General features: G+C 40.3%; 1 protein-coding gene across 12 annotated transcripts in view; it reads right to left on the bottom strand.

Annotated features, from left to right (window-relative positions):
* Nucleotides 1–16260, bottom strand: part of CDC42SE2 (CDC42 small effector 2) — an 81125-nt gene extending 64865 nt beyond the window's left edge. For 2 of the 12 annotated variants that reach the window (XM_086869446.1, XM_086869441.1), the window contains exons 1-3: nt 15957–16260; nt 14992–15055; nt 1006–1070 (exon numbers count right to left, since the gene is read on the bottom strand). The gene's annotated coding sequence lies outside the window, so the exon portion shown is untranslated. Of the gene's footprint in view, nt 1–1005; nt 1071–4859; nt 4969–14991; nt 15056–15182; nt 15378–15580; nt 15719–15956 lie in introns of those variants that run through there. The other 10 variants (XM_086869442.1, XM_086869444.1, XM_086869445.1 and 7 more) reach the window with 10 other exon arrangements.
* Nucleotides 16261–16778: the final 518 nt, after the last annotated feature.

Raw genomic sequence — 16778 nt, 5'->3', positions numbered from 1 at the left:
CTGTAGTGATATCCTACAGAACCCTTTTCCACAAAGTTCATTTGGATTTTTAGACAGCAATATATGAAAACAGTAAAGAAATACATTAAAGGAGAACGACAAGCTTCTAAAATTAAAATTGGTATGTAGCATTGAGCTCCCGAGAAATCATCAATAGTTTCAGGGTTTAAATGTTCCATTGGTATTAGTGCAATCCACAGCAATTAACCCTACATAAATGTGCTACAATCACTATCAATGACTGAAGTTAAACAGGAATAGATCTGAGAATTTTGGTGGAGGCAAATTCAGGTAATTAAAACCACTGGCTGTTCCTACACATTATTTAACACCACACCAAAGCAGATGTACTTGAAGGGAAAACTAGAAAGTAGTGAATTAAAGCTGGATGGATCCTTAAAATCAGAACAAACCAGGATAAACAACACTGTATTATATGGAGTTGAAAATTAAATTATTAAAGCCATGAAAGTTATTACACAAAGAACACCAAAATAATGTTGTCATCTTCTTATATAAGAATTAGGTATTGGAGATCAATTTAGAAACCTTAGTTGAAACAAAGGAAGTGAAATGTGAAATATATGTAATTAACAAATTCATCAAGCATTTTCTTTGGTAAGGAAATTGGGAAGACAAATCAAAGTGTATGTGGCTGCACATACCATGAATACCAGAGTCTGCCAGGGCAACAAGACAGTGCTGTCAGAAATAGTTTGTTAAATTTATTGAGCATTACAAAGTACCTGGGCCTCCTATAATATTAGATATGAACATTAATATATTTTTATTATGAGCACAAAGAACACTTGAATATCCTAAGTCTGTTGGAATTCTTATCAGGGGCTGCACAGAGTTCACAAGAGGTGCCATGATACCACATTCAATCTTAGTAAGCTTAAAATCTGTACCCTGCTTGGATGGTTTTGGTACCACAATGAATATTTATAGATCTGTCAATGCATCAACGCTTAAAGTGAAAACTAAACTGAAAGTATTACCCACCTGAATTTCCCAACTTCTGTGACTTTCTTCAAGCAGCAAGTTCTTCAGTGAAGATATCCCCAATTCTAGACAGTGAGGAAAAATGGAAAAAACAGCATTAAGTTACCATCTGTTACAGTACCTAATCCAAACAATTTAGTGAAGAGCAATGTAACTTCACAGTTCCAGAAAAAAAAACCAGCTACCAAGAGGGAGAGTCAGAAGTTCCTCCAAGGCTTCTCCTTTGCAAAGTGTCACAGGTGTCAGAATGACTGAGCTACTTCCACTTGTGAATGATTTCAAGGATTATGGACTACCTTGTTCACAGCAGTGCTGAAAGAAACTTTTGCTCACTTGTGCACTCTCAGGTACTCTTAATTCTTATACCCCAGTATGTTTACGCACTGTTTAAAATATATAAATAATTTTTATAGATATGCATATGTTTGACATAGTTAAATGAAGTAAATAAGGAGTATGGGTACAAAAGCAGTACCTACTTAGCTCTGGCTGCTTCCTTTGCTAGGGTCAGACTTTTATATTAGCAGGGGTGTGTGGGAATTATATGTGTATTCCAACATTATTTTTCCAAGATTAGCTAGCAACCTCTCTTAGTGATCAGATTTCAAATTACCAGTAATTCCAGGTAGTTCAGGGAATAATTGTTTTGTACTAGTTCCCAATAAAAATGTGTAACTTGGCAGTTAAATGCCATGAAGTGTGTGAGGTTTAGCAAACAAGTTTGTTATTGAATCATGTTCACAACATCTGTTACTGAGTTCAGCAGTTCTCAGTAAAAGGAAGGATTGCAAGTACTGCAGGCAATAAGAGAAAGGAAACACTTTTGTAAGAGCTGGTTCTGAGTGACAAGAACCACTGCTACTTGAAGTCGCAGCATAATATTTAGTGATGTAAAACCTTTATTCAAAAAAACCCAACCCAAACAAACCAGAACACCAAGGTATTCACTGAGCATCCACTTGCAATGACAGTCATGACGGCATTGATACATCAGAAATGGATTTCAAACCAGACAGAAGACTTTAGGAAAGCTAAAAATACCAAACAATCAAGTTCACACTTCAAATGTGTATATAAAAATAAGGTAAATGTGGTAGTAAATGAAATTTTTTACATTTGCTGTGCTAGACAGGGCAATGTTTTGCAGATTTTACTAAAGTAACCAAAACAAACCGAAACAATCTCTCCCCAAAAAAGCTCCACCTCCCTATTACATTTGACACCCCCAATGTTTTAACTTTCATGCTTTATGATGAGACATTTGCTTGCTGACTTTTGCTAGGGAGCTTTCTTTATCATATCTCAGCCCTTTCTTGCTCACAAACTAGGGAACAAAGTCTTATCTTTCTTCTCAGACTGACATAAGACAGATTTAAAAAGTAAAATTAAGGGGTTTTTATCTTTACCCATGTAGTTGTCAGAAAAATTATGGAGACTAGAAACAAAGAGCTAAGGAAGATGAGAGCAGGTAAAGCAGCCTATAAATGCAGAAACATGGTAAATTAAAAGAAAAATGTTGTGAAGGAAAAGGGGCAGACTTGTCTGCATAGCATTACATGTCAAGAGCTATGAAAGTCCAATATGAAAGCAAATAAAATCCTTAAAGCCAGAAAGGCAAGCATGTCTTTTTAGAGTAGATGTCAATTTAGTAAGACAACTGTTATTGAAAGTTAGCTACCTTCTAGTTAAAGACTCTGTGAACAATAAATATCTGATACATAGATAGGAGAAACAAGTAATTTAGCTGTAGTTAAACCCAGACCTCCTCACTCAAATGCAATGCAACTGAAAGCAAAGTGGAGAAAGATTCATATTAATAAATTTTACTGAGAGAAAACTGCATTATGAGAAATTAGCAAAGAGAACACAATAATAGCACACATAACATCCGAAGCATGTAGAGACCAATTCTGTATAAACAATTTAAATATGTAATAACATTTATACAAATGAGCTAACAGTAGATATAAGAATATCTCTATTTACAATCTCTAAGCCAAATGTCTTCCTCCACCCCTCTTCTTAAATAAAAACAGACTTCAAGACTTTCCTAAAGACTTTTAGGATGTCCTAAAGACATCAGAAATCTAGGGCCACGCCATAAGAGGAGCAGGACAGAAAAATAAAAGTCATCCTTGTACAATAATATCTTAAAAAGCCAATCACAAATGAGATGATCTGGACCAGTGGTTGTAAGTCATCATGTCACAGCTATTTAGAATCCCATATGTATGAAGCCTGTAGACTAAACCTACATCCTAATGGACAATTTAATTAACAAAATCATTTCTATAAATGGTAGACTTCTGGCTTGAAAGACTATTAAGTGACAGCAGAGTGGAAAAAGTAGCTGTTTGCAGGTACTGCCAAGGCACACTACTAATCAAGCTGTGCCAACTTTCTATTAACTCTGGGCAGCTTACTGCAGACTTGCCCACATCACATTCATTAAAAACACCAATTATAACATGCATTTGTCTGAGTGGTATCATTTGTGTGAGAATTTGAAGCTGTAGATTTGTTTGAAGCCTTGTTTTCAAGCCTGTATTTCTAAATAATAACGGCATTACTGATTTAACCAGTTACAAGAAATCACTAATGTTGCCACATTAACAAGTGATTTCACTTTCATCCTGATATTATCTGCTCAGATGACTTTTTATTTTATTTAGCCTATCCCAGCTTACATTAGCCTTTTATGAGGAGTTCACTACAAAACTTGTGTATGAAATCAAAGATGACAAAAAACAAATCAATATGGTAAGTTACATATGGGTTCTCTTAGAAAAGTGAAATATATGTATTCGTACAGTGCTTCTAATGAATAGAGACACATTACCTTAGAGAACCTCAATATCAAAGAAGTAGATTTTAGTGGAACAGCTGTAGAAACATCATAACCATCAAAAGAATTGAGAAAATTAATTTTGCTATTCCTAAGTATCAAATTCAGAGGGTAAAATCATTAGTGTAGCTCCGTAACATTTTCTACGTTGTTTTCCAATTACACAAAACAGGTTGAAATTTGATACAGAACTTGAAAATACTACACATGTACAGTGTAAGTTTTAAAAATGTATTCCTACCATAAAGAAAAGTATTTTCTAAATTAAAGAGCCCATGAATTTACAATACATGAACAGTTAAACAGCCTGCAAACAATTCAGTCCTGTCCACTGGAAGAAAAAACCCAGAGGACTTCAGCAGTTTCACTGTTTTATCCACTAGAAAATAAAAATTTAGAAGTTTGCATTGGGTTTCACTGTTTTCATTAGAAATTTTTCATCCTTTTGAAAGCTATTACAAACAAGAATGGAAAAAATACCAATGCTTAATTTTTCACCTAAGTAATTTTTATCTCCATAGACATACACCATATATACACACAGATTTACAATCCTCTTTCTATTCTAGGCAAAGGCAAAGTACATACATACATATAGCCCACAGAGCATATTTTATTGTTTCACTGTGAAGCTTGTAACTGATACAGCAATTAATTACACAGAAAGACCCACAATGAATGAAGTCCGTGAAATGTCAGTTTAGAGTTTAGAGCTGTTCATATTGGGCACCAAAAGAGCCATAAGGTATATAACATTAAAGATAAGTTGAAAAACATTGTCAAGTTCATTTTAGTTTCTCCCACTCCTATCAGAGGAATACAAATCTCAAAATTAGAATTCCCTAGAAGACAAACTAGAGATGGAATTTACATTTAAGACATGTCTTTATGAGAAAGACACTGTTTCTTTAGGAGAAAGATACTTTATTCACCAACTACACAAGACTATATACTATACTATACACCAGCTATACTAGAGGACTTGGGACAGTAGCCTACTTAAACTTACCTCTGAATGCATTTTCTTCACTTCAAACACTGTTCTCAAGATTGCCTTAGAAGATAACAACATCAAGACATTTCAATACTTCATAATGTTTGCATTTTTCTTGGTTGGCCTCCAGAAATAACCCCAAGTCATAAAAAAAAAAAAAAAAAAAGTCAAATAATTGTCCCAGAAACAATATAGTCAAATAATTGTCCCAGGAGTCAGACACACAGATGACTGGTGTTCAGGTCATGTGTATCTCTACTGGCATCAGGCTTTCCTATTTCTTCTCTTTCTAAGGAAATTCCTTGGATCATCAGAGACACACATATCTGCTTTAGAAAATGAACACATAACACTCTATGGAGAAGACTTGAAAGGTACCCTGAGAGGTATCTGCTTCTGAAGAAGAAGAAACTGTAGAAATTCAGCTATGTAAAGGGTGAAACCTTCCATTTCACTTTAATTAGACACACTGAATTTTGAGTAAGGAGAAACTCAATATGTATTACAAATTTTGAGAGGCAAAACCTTTCTAAAGTGAAAGAAAAAGTACCTGTGTACTAATATTTTTTCCTCAGATTATTATACTACCATAGAGGCTTTTCTTTTTTTCTAAGAAGTAGGAGGAAGATGCACTTAGTAGCGTGCTTTTCAGAGCAGGTACTTTGTTTTCACACCTGCCAATACAGACTCTGAAAACCTATCATGAGTAACTTCACTGATTCATCAGATAAAGGATGTAGTTTACTCAATCTTTTTCTTCAAAATCTAGTATGAAGAATCCCTTAGCTGTCTGCTTTAAAACACAGGTGACAATCAACCTGTGTGCTACTACAGATCCTGTATGTAACAGAAGTAGACAGGTCAAGGGAATGATGGAATGAAAAAATCCCACCCAAAAATACAACAGCTCACTGTCTGAAGTCCTACTGACCCTCAAGTTTTGTCTTTTAAAGAACTAGGAAGAGAGTTTAGTGGATTGTAAATATCTTCCTCCTCAAAAAGCAAAAAAGGACCTAGCAAGTCACTAGATATACAAATGATTACACTGTGTACACAGTGATGTTCAGCCCTCGCAAAAACAGCCTTGAAAAAACAGCTTGTTTTCCTAAGGCAAAGACTGTCAAAGTCATCACTTCCCACACTTTCACTCTCAAAAGGAGGCCTGGCATTTTGAAGGAAAAATATCACAGTAATAAGTGCTATTACTATGACAGACTGCGTACAACAAGTGAATAGCTTTATAAAAACAAAGTGCACCAAGTAACGTGAATGCACACACAGATGGCTCAGATTCCCAGATGACCTCCCAAGCTCAGGACAGCCTGAATGTTCACGTCATGCCAGGCTAGTAACTCTGCTCTACTGGAGGCAAAGACAGCTCTGGTGAACCTCCTGACTCATCTGAACTCTGATGCAGAAAAAGAATCTCAAGTCCCCAACCTTGGTTGTTTTACTACAAGGTTTCTCTTTGTAATGAGAGAGTTAAGAAGCTCACTCTCTCAGGCCATCTAACAAAAGTCATAGTAACTTGGTCTGCATTTTGAACCCATATCAATGCCTATAATTCTCAATAGCAGTGGGTCAGTATTTTTAAACTAGTAAGTTGTTACAAGTAATCAAAATTTCACAGAATCACAGAATATGCTGAACTGAAAGGGAACCACAAGGACCATCACCCTACTCATGACCCTGCACAGGACAGCCACGAGAGTCACACCATGTGCCCAAGAGCACTGCCCAAACACTTCTGGACTCTGTCAGGCTTGGTGCTGCACCCACTTCCCAAGGGAGCCTTTTCCAAGAACCAGCCACAGGTAAAAAACTAGGTAGAAAACCTTCTCCTAATATCCAGCTTGAACCTCTCCTAGGGTAGCAGCTTAATACCATTTCCTAGGGTCCTGTCACTGGTCATCACAAAGATCAATAATTGCTGCTCCTCTTCCCCTTACAAGGAAGTTGTAGACGGCAATGAGGTCTCTGTCTCTCCTCAGTCTCCTGCAGCCTCAGCAAACTGCATGACCTCAGCCACTCCTCATACGGCTTGTGCTCTACATCCTTCACAGCCTTCATTGTTCTCCTACTTTGAGATTTGAGACAATCAATATAGTAATGGGGAAAATAAATTATTCTTCATCCAAGTCTCCAATTTTCCCAAGTTCATTTAGACTACTGTAGTAAAGAGACAAGAAAAGGTCAGCTTTTAACTTTTCTCTTGTCCACTTTTCCTACAAATTCATTTACAAGTTTATCTGTCGCCAGCACACAGGACAATTAACAACAAGTTTCAGAACAGAATACAGTTCTTCTTTATAAAAAACCCCACAAAAACCTAAACTTGCATTGATGATGCTTCAGAACTAATTCTGTGTCTGAGAAAACAATTGCAAGCACAAAAGAATCCAAATATGCTTAACCAAGATCAAGCACCTTAAACATTCACAGTGTTTAGGCAAAAATCACCAGGACAAGCACTATCAGTAGTAAGTGCTCTTGGCAGATATCTCTAGCAAGACTTTTAAGTCTATCTGCAAGTTGTCAGAGAGGGAACAAAGAAATTGTGGAGCTGCTTTGCTAGTTTACAAGATTATCATATGCCATTTTCTGAACAGAAAAAAAATTCCACAATTCCAAAAATCACCTATATCTGATTATTTCAGTAGATTTGTTTCAGAAACACACACACACAAAAAGATTAAAAATTGGACAAGGGCTTTTAATTCCATCATATTACTTTGTTTTTAATTAAGCAAAGAACATGCAGCCAAAGAACACGCATGTCAAAGAACAAGCAGTGCTAGTGCCACTGAGCATATGTAATATTAACAGATTCTGTTAATGCAGATTCCAACTAGCCTTCCTCCCACACACACACACACACACACACGCACATTACCATGGTGATTTGCAAAATTTGCTGCCTGGGACTTCAGAACAGTGCAGCATTTGAAATGCCCTCAGCATCTTTGAATAGATGCAAACACAAATTAAGTTACATTTTAAAAGACAGTAAGTCACAAATAGTACGATAAAAATATCTGTACAGAAGAACACTGACAAAAATATCTGAATGTGATCTCAACCAGCAGAAACAAAAGCAACAAAGCTTTGAGATCGCACTTTCTGTCCTTGAAAGAAAAAGAACAAAGTTTAAGAATTTGAAAAAAGAGGTAGCATATATACAGTATAAAAAACATAACCTAGAATCACACATAAGCTCTGCCAATATCTGAGTACCTATCTGATCTGTGGAAGTGTCACTTTCAGAACAACATATTTTCATTAATGGTATTCTTAATTTACATACTATTTCACTAAAATGCACACTCATTTGGACTATCACAGGTCTGCGCCGCTTCTGAGTTTCTCCCAAGTGGGATCACTCTTGATGCAATTTCCTTTCATTTATTACCATTTTCAACTGAACTAAATAGTAATAAGAAAAATCTTAAGAAATAAGGATCATCGTACTGTGAATACATACATATCCTGACACACAGGGGACAAAGGACTGAGAGCGAAGGTGACAACTGTGCCCCAACCAAATAATAAATAAGTTAAAACCAAATCCACCACAACCTCCAGTATCTTTATTTTTCTGTATATAAACTGATAGTGCTCATACTTTGGCTTGTAAGCACCTCTGGATAAAACTACCTGCAATTCTACTGAAGAAATACAAGGAATAAGACTCCACCGTAATTGCTAACTGCTGGCTGAAGGCCAGTACCACCCTTGCAAATGCATTCTTGCAGAGATGCAGCTAACTTGCTTTGCAGATTTAAATTGTAATGAATTTAGGATCTCAATGAAAGCTTCACCACTAATTTAATCATAGACAGGGTTTGACCTGCAATGATTAGAGCTGAAAGGAGTCACCACTCTTGCTGACTTTCCGGGAAAGGCCTGTGCTAAGTGAAAGTGCCACTTAACAATCATTCATGGAAAATAAAGGCACCAGTGCAGGGATTTAGAGGTTGTTCTACAGAAAAAGCTTACAGGAAGCTTGGATACAGTAGACCCTAGACTCTGTTCACAACAGAGTGAAACTGTCTGTACTGACATACTGCCACTTCAAATTCACCTCAATGCAATCTCAAGGTGATCTGAGATTTTTGAAGAGTATCACAAGGCTTTGCCAATTACAAATCAGCTTAGAACAAAACTGGGTACAGTTATAAGAAATAGCAGAGCTGAGCACACATAGATATATCCTTTTAAAAAGTCCCTGTTTCAACACTGAAATAAAGACTTGATTACACAGCAGACCCTGGCTGTACCACTAGACATGCTCCTACTGTGGGCACATCACTTACACATTTCTGCAAGATGAAGCTTTCATAGGACAAAACCAACTAACCAATCAAAAAGAAGTAAAATAACAGAATGCATCAAACCTTGGTTCCCATTACCTCTGCAAATCACTTCTCGCATATGCTTGAGGACAAAACTAAAAAAAATCAAATGAGGAAAGACTGCATGAAATACCAAAAATAACACAATTGGTGAAGATTATTCCATGCTCCCTTCTTCCTCACCTTGAAATTAGATGTTACTTAAAATACACATTTTTAGCCTTTCTTCCAGTCTACGGTACACTGACTTCTTGAATATGTCTACACCAAATAAAATGGGTAAACTCCTACTTCTTAAATAGTCACATGTAATTTTGGCTGGAGGAAACAGCTTCTACTCTATCTCAAAATCTGCTTCTACAGTTCAAGTGAACAGGACTACTTAACTTGAAACTACATTCTTACATCAATTTCAGTTTTCTTTAACTATATCAAGGCAGAACAAACTTTATAAAACTCAGCTTACTAGAAAAGAACTTCAGTGCAAATATACCAGGGCAAGATACTGTTCACTTGAAGGGTTAAGAGAAGAAATAGGTATCTGAGCTCAAGTGAAAAATTGTTCTCAGGAAGCTTTAAAGGAGTAGGTAGAATTCCTCTAGCAAATGGTGTTTGATGCTAATAGCTGCATCACATGGGGCCAATTAAAAGAGATGTTATCAGACAGCACAAGATTTATTGAATATGAGCTGTAAAGATAAAAGCAACCAATAAATGTAACAAGACACTTTCTGCATATAATATTTCAGTACTAAGCAGTGTGACTGTTTTGACAAGGAAGCCAGATGCAAATTAGCAAAGTCCTATTTTTGCATGAGATTTGAACAGTTGGTCTCCAAATTCAGTGAGTGAGTACAAAAAAGATGATTAAAGGTCCCATTCCAAAAATGAAGCATGGGAAAAGTATACCAAGCCCATACAAAGATAAGCCAGAACTTTAAGACAGAAAAGGTACTAGCTTTAAGACAGAATTCACAAACCTTAGACTAAAGACACACATTTGTTTTTCCTGTGAGGACAACTGGGATTTTAACTGGGGAGGCTTTGGTGACAACACGCTTTCTATTCTGTGAAAACAAAGTTTTCCCAAGGATACATTTTTGAACTCTTTGTAATAACTGATAAAGTTCAAGGCAGTCAGAGAAAAATAGGTTGAGTTGTACAGTGAAAGTACAAGATACCAAAATATCCAGCAAATATGATGCAGTCTGCAATCAGTTACTTGGTTCATGCAGAGTTTTGCCCTTGTACTGTTTATATATTGATAAAACAAATAGCTCTCTTAGCCTAAATAGCTAGAAATACTTACAGTATTTTATCCCTGCTTGCCTAAAGCGCAACTCAAAGCACTCTAACTGTTTAGCTGTGAAAAATTATTAGGTCACAAAGGTCATCTCCATGTGCAATACTCTCCCAGCATTACAAGCCCCTTACTGTTTAGATCAAAGTTTCTCCTTTTCTATGAAGATGAACTGCATTTTCTCCTCCAGCACCTCTTCCCCAACACAGAGCCATTGGTTTATGCAGCGCAAACAAACGTCATCACAAACCAGAAAACTTCTCTTTATTTATGTATGGTGGGGAAAGTGTTCAAACTCTGACCAGTGAAGAACTGAGGTAACTGTTATCTAATAACTGTGGTATCAGATCCAGGGCTCAGGTAACTGCAACTCAATAGACCTCTGACATTACTAGATGTCAGCCTCTAACACGATACCTACTTTCAACATCAGCCAAATAAGTAAACCATTGCAGACAACTCACAGAGACCTATTTCAGTTGTTCGCTGAATATAGTTTAGGTGTAACACAGAAGCAAGCTGTGTAGCAGCTCTTAGCTCTTCAGGCAGTGCAATCAGCAGCTTGCTTTCTCCCATGCATGGCTCATGCACTACTGCACATGCAGACAGAAGGTACCACAGAATCACAGAATATGCTGAGTTGGAAGGGACCCCCAAGGATAATGAAGCCCAGCTCCCAGTCACTGCACAGGACATCCCCAAGAGTCAGCTCTCCGTCTGAGTCTCACAACAAATATTGCAAATCTGACTGAACAGAAAACTAAATAAATTAGAAGAGGAAGTTAATACAGTTCAGTTATGTTTCCAGGAAGAAGCCTGCAAAACCTGCTGACAACTGCATTGACACCTTACGTCCTTCTCCTTGTACCTCCTTCCTAAGCTGTTCTGTTAATGTGATACTGACAAAACACACATAAGACTGCTTTGAAGTAGGTCTGCACTCCCTTATCTTTGCCTTCTAAATGGACAAGAGAGCTCCTCTTCCCCTTGGAGTTGAGGTGAAGCAGTCAACAGAAACTACTGCTCCTCTTATGACTACCCTTGGTCTAGTAGTTTCATCTCACACATCCACTTCTAAGCACACACAAAACATTTGATTTGAGAAAGACAGAAAGAGTCCTCAGGCAGAGTTACCCATTTATGTAACGGCATTGAGCCAAGACCTCTCCTAGGACACTCACCAGCCTCATTCTCCTACATTCCCTTTGCTACTTAATAGGCAGCTTTCTCACTGCTAAACTCCCTCTTCAATCTGCCCTTTATGCGAAGTCCCCACTTAAACATGTTTAGTGCAGCTGTTTGATTGCTCTCTCACCCATGTTCAATTGCTTCAGGTTGCTTCTTCCTTGAATTCCTCATCATTTCTTAACATTTCTAGTCATACAATAAAATGAGAGACTCACCATGCAAGGCAGACTTGTTTCATCAAAACAACATGAAACCTTTAAGTGACTGTGAAATAGTCAAAAGCCTCTATTCAGATCAACTGATGTTCTTTAAAGAAAAATTAATCCAATCCACCCATCTCAAGACCAGCATCCTTCAGAGCAGCATTCCCCCTCTCCCGTTTATTTTCCTCCCAGGCTCGGTTACAGAAAGGAACACCATGTGCCTGGTTTTCTAGTGCATCTATATCTAGTCTATTCAAAAAAATAAAATAATTTACTTCTGCAGCCATGACATACACTTTGCCTCAGTACTTTTTAACACAAAAGTAATACAGCAGCTATAATATTAAAATAACTCCTTCATGTTAACCCTGCTAAGTATACTTTGAGCATTGACAAAATTGGATTAGAAGACAGGCCTTCATGAATGTTTCAGAATATTTAAGGAAGCAATTCTCTCACTTTTAAAGTATGAAAACAGTGACTGGCACTTTCACAACACCCTAAATTCCTTTAAAACTCTTTTATTCGCTATACAATACGCCTATTTTAGAACTAGGAGACACAAGACAGCTAATATTAGACAGATACGGTAGTAACAAACAGATTTTGATGAATATGGCATGAGGAACAAGGGCCACACTCGCCTCCATCCACTTTTGCTATCTGCATGCACAGAGAGGTATAGAAAGAGAAACACACACCCAGGGGTAAGGCGGTAACCAAAGATAAGTGTTTACATATGTTTACATAAGGCAACAGTCTATAATGCTTGCTAGAATCATACCTAGGAAAAACATGCATTGCACTAATGAATTATATGCTAATCTGCTATTCACTACCTAGACTGAGGCTGTCAAGTGTAATCAAGGGCTGCAACTGAGTTGCTGGAAACTAATTTGAATAGGCAAAGCATATCACTCAGAAGTGAAAATTAGTCACATTTGAATTCTATCCAAGCACTCACAGACACTGACCAGAACCCAGTGGGTTTCTGTCCAGAGCTAAAACAAAACATAACAAAGTACGCAAAACAGACTGGTACAAGATTTTCCTTAGCACTATGGTATGCTAAGTTTACATTTAATTTGTCAAGCTGAGTTCACTGAAAATGAAAGTAACAACAACAAAAAAAATTCAATAGGAGCAGTATCTCCAGGGAGTACTTCAACACTGGGGTTATTTTTTTCCATTACTGAATCATTTAATTTCACATTATGCTTCATGACTAAAAGGTAGGTCTATAAATCACATTAAGCAAAGCAAGTATCTCAGTGCTATTCCTAATAGTTTGAAAACAATATTCTGAATTTCATGAAAATGCCACCTCAAAGATATATCACAGAAATGAAATATGTCCCTCAAAGATGTATCACAGAATGAAGTATGTCCTCCTCGTCAGTGGTGTACAGTATTTTTCTGATAGTGCACTATAATTCTAGTGAGGAGAAACTCAAGAGGCAAAAAAGAAGCCCCTTCATGCCCCACCTCAGAATCAAAAAATCTGGCAAAAGTATCTTAAGAGTATGTGCAAGCTTGCTCAAGTAAATGGGTGTTACACGAACTCCTCAGCAGTGGGCAATTACAGCAACAACTGCTGATTAACGCTATTTCACCACCAACAACCATTACCCCTAGAAAAGCAACTTCTTGTTGGGGAAAGAGATTAAATGAGACATTTAATCCTTCTTATTTCCTGTTACAGCTCCATGACACATAATCTGATTTTTTGAAACCATTTTAGGGTTAATTTTTTTATCAATGCAATGAAAGCTCTGATATACTGGTTAAAAAAGGCACAGTAAAATACAGAATAGAAAAGATTCTATTATTTCAGAAAGAAAAATACAGAAAGAAAGTTAGAACATACACTCACTTTCTCATCTCCTTTTCCTGTTCCTAAATCAATTTTTTCTTTTAACATGATGGGATATTTGAAACATTTCTACATGTCTTTTCTCTATTGGGATCAGTCACTATGTCCTAAAGACTTCCCACAGACCACCACACTGCACACCAAACCAAAACACTCACATCATCAGAATTACTAGCAGGCTTCAAAAGAAAATTATTTTGTATGGTTGTAAGACAGCACAAGTAAATTAACAATTATATTTTGGCAAAACAGCCTTTGAATAAAAGATAATTCAGCTAGTATTTCTGGGCAAGCTACATACAGCAACGGTTTCAGAGATCTTTGTTCCTCTGGTGCACAAATGCCATACAACATTAAATGGACTGCATGAAATAATTTGCAGTCTATACAGCTCTGGCCTAGGTACAGAGAAACTTCACCAGGAAGTGTCTTGCACACTGAGAAACTCATACTTGTTAAAGTCACTTTAGATGCCCAGACAGCTATGTCCAGGTTCCAGCTTCTCACCCAAGCTAATGGGAGAACCCAAATTTAAAAGAGCAGTGATGTACCTATTGACACACAATGAAGTTGTGTGTATATAATAAATTTGTACAGTGAATTATCTCATTGCTTATTCGATCTGCTACTTATTTCATTTGTGGCATGACCACGTCCTGCAATTTCACCTACAACAGTCCCTTTCACCCTTCAAAAAAAAAAAAATTTACAGTAGAAATTTAATGTTTAATTACATCTTTCAAAAATGCATCTATATTTCAATACTGTAAAAAACAACTCAGAAATATATCTGTGCCTTCAAGGAGCTGCTATTAATCGGATTACCTAGGTAAAATACTTGACTAAATATGCCTTATGACTGAGGAAAAAGCAGCACCCAATCTCAGTTATTTCAGTCAAATACAGGGAAACACACTAGTATTACCCTGATGGGTGTTTCCCATTTTCCCATTTCTTAACTGATTTAAGTCTAAAAGGTGGCTGTCAGCCCTGGAGGATTAAGTAAGACCCATCACCATAACCATACATAAAGCGAGCACTTAAGGCATCACTTTCTCACGGATTTTCTTTACTTTTCTATTTTCTGCAGTCTAGAAGGGACATATATATGCAACAGGCACGAGAAAAGCCTGCCGAGGGTCTCACTTAAATGACTTCTCAAGTTTTTGTCTCGTAGGCATGAAATAATCATTCATCAACACAAGTTCAGAAACAAAACTGAAAAACTTACAGTTTAATGCATATCCAGCTTCAGGTAAACGTCACAGGGCCTCACGCTCTCCTGGAGCGTTCTCCTATGAAGAGTTACAATTCTGGTAAGCGCACAGGGTCGCACACACAGAGTAACTACCTGGAAACCACACGCTCTGCCCAGCAGACAAGCGCCACATTTCAAAGAACCGCTGTTAAACGCTAATTTACCTCTCTAGACGCGCACGAAAAGTCACTGCTGCTACACCCGGGCGCCCTCCTTCCCCTGCCCGCAGGGCCTTACCCCGCTCCCGCGGGGCTCCGCACGGCGCTGGGGGACGCGGCTGGGAGGGAGGGAGGGAGGGAGGGAGGCGCGGCGGCATCCCCGCCGTGGCACCACGCCCCGCTCCGGGCACAGCCCGGCCCCGGGCCCCGCCGCGGCACCTGCCCTCCCGCCGCACGCCCGGGCCGGGGGCGCGCGGCATTAAAACAGAACAACAAAAAAAACCACCCCAAAACCCAACCCGCCCCCCCCGCAACAAAACAAAATACCCAAAACCCAGGAAACCCAAATCCGCCCCCCCCTCCTTTTTTTTTTTTTTTTTTTTTTTTTTTTTTTAATCTCCCACCACAAAATCTGCCGCTCGCTCCTCTTTGTCCGAGCGTCAAGCGGGATTACGGCAGAGCATCACCCGCCGCGCCCGCGGCACTGCCCGCTCCCGAGGCGGCGGGGCCGGAGCCTCCCCCGCATCGCCCCGCCCAGCACCGGCCCCGCCGCCCCCGGGCACCTCGCTCGGCCCTCGCTCGCCGCTGCCCGGCCGCGGGGCTGGCGGTGCGGGAAACACCGGCGGTCCCAGGCGGCGGCGCAACACACCCTCCCGCACCCCCCATCGCTCCCTGCGGGCCGCCGGGAAAGGCAGCGCCCGCAGCCCAGCCCAGCCCAGCGGCAGGTAGAGGGAAGGCTGGCGAGAGCGGGGATCCCCGCAGCCCTGCCCCGGCACTCACCGCTGCCCACGGCGGCGCCCGCTCCTTTGTGTGCTCGCCGCGCCCCGGCACCTCCGTCTCCCGCTGCCGGGCGCCCCGCGCCCCCTCCCCGCCGCGCCGGGGGCGGAGGAGGACGCAGCCGAGATCGGCGGAGGAGGCCGCTACCGCCCGCCGCTCACATGCAGCGGGCAGGCGCGGCGCAGGCTCCCGGCGAGCCCGGCCGGCAGCGGGCGAGGCGAGCTCGGGGGCGAAGATGGCGACCTCGGCGGCGCGGGGAGGGAATCCCCAGGCCGGCCCGCTCCGCTCCGCGCTGCCGGCTGGGCTGGGCGCGCCGGGGAGGGGAGGGGACAAAGAGCGGCTGCCGCTGCCCGTCAGCGCTATCGCTGTGCCGCCCGCTCCGCCTCCGCCGCAGCGCTCCCTGCCCGGCCCGCTCCGCTGCCGGCGCTCGGGGCTCGCTGCCCACCGCGGCGGAACCCCAGCGCTGGCCGGCCTCTAGCCAAAACGTGCTGGCATCGCCACGGCCCTAAGGAGTGGCGGAAAGCGGGTCACGAAAGCTGGTGTGCTTGGCGTCGGACAAGGAAGTGAGAAGGGGGATTTGTCCTCTGACCGCGAGCTGTTGACAGCAGCAAGCCCCCTCTGCGTGTCGGTAACATTTCCGCGTCCTACATCCCCCGTTCCCCCGGCAGTCACTTCAGGTGCTGACACAGGTGGTGGTGACTCGTCACGGGTGCTCCACACCTGTAGCTGCCTTACTGACTCAAAATAGGTATGGTGCCACTGCGACCCTCCAAGAGAGCTATCTCCGCTCCATCCCAGCGCATCGTACATTGTCTTTTAAATGTG

Source organism: Cyanistes caeruleus, chromosome Z, assembly GCF_971803275.1.
Source record: "Cyanistes caeruleus chromosome Z, bCyaCae1.hap1.1, whole genome shotgun sequence".
Classification (NCBI taxonomy): domain Eukaryota; kingdom Metazoa; phylum Chordata; class Aves; order Passeriformes; family Paridae; genus Cyanistes; species Cyanistes caeruleus.
This window is presented reverse-complemented; position numbering and strand designations above follow the sequence as displayed.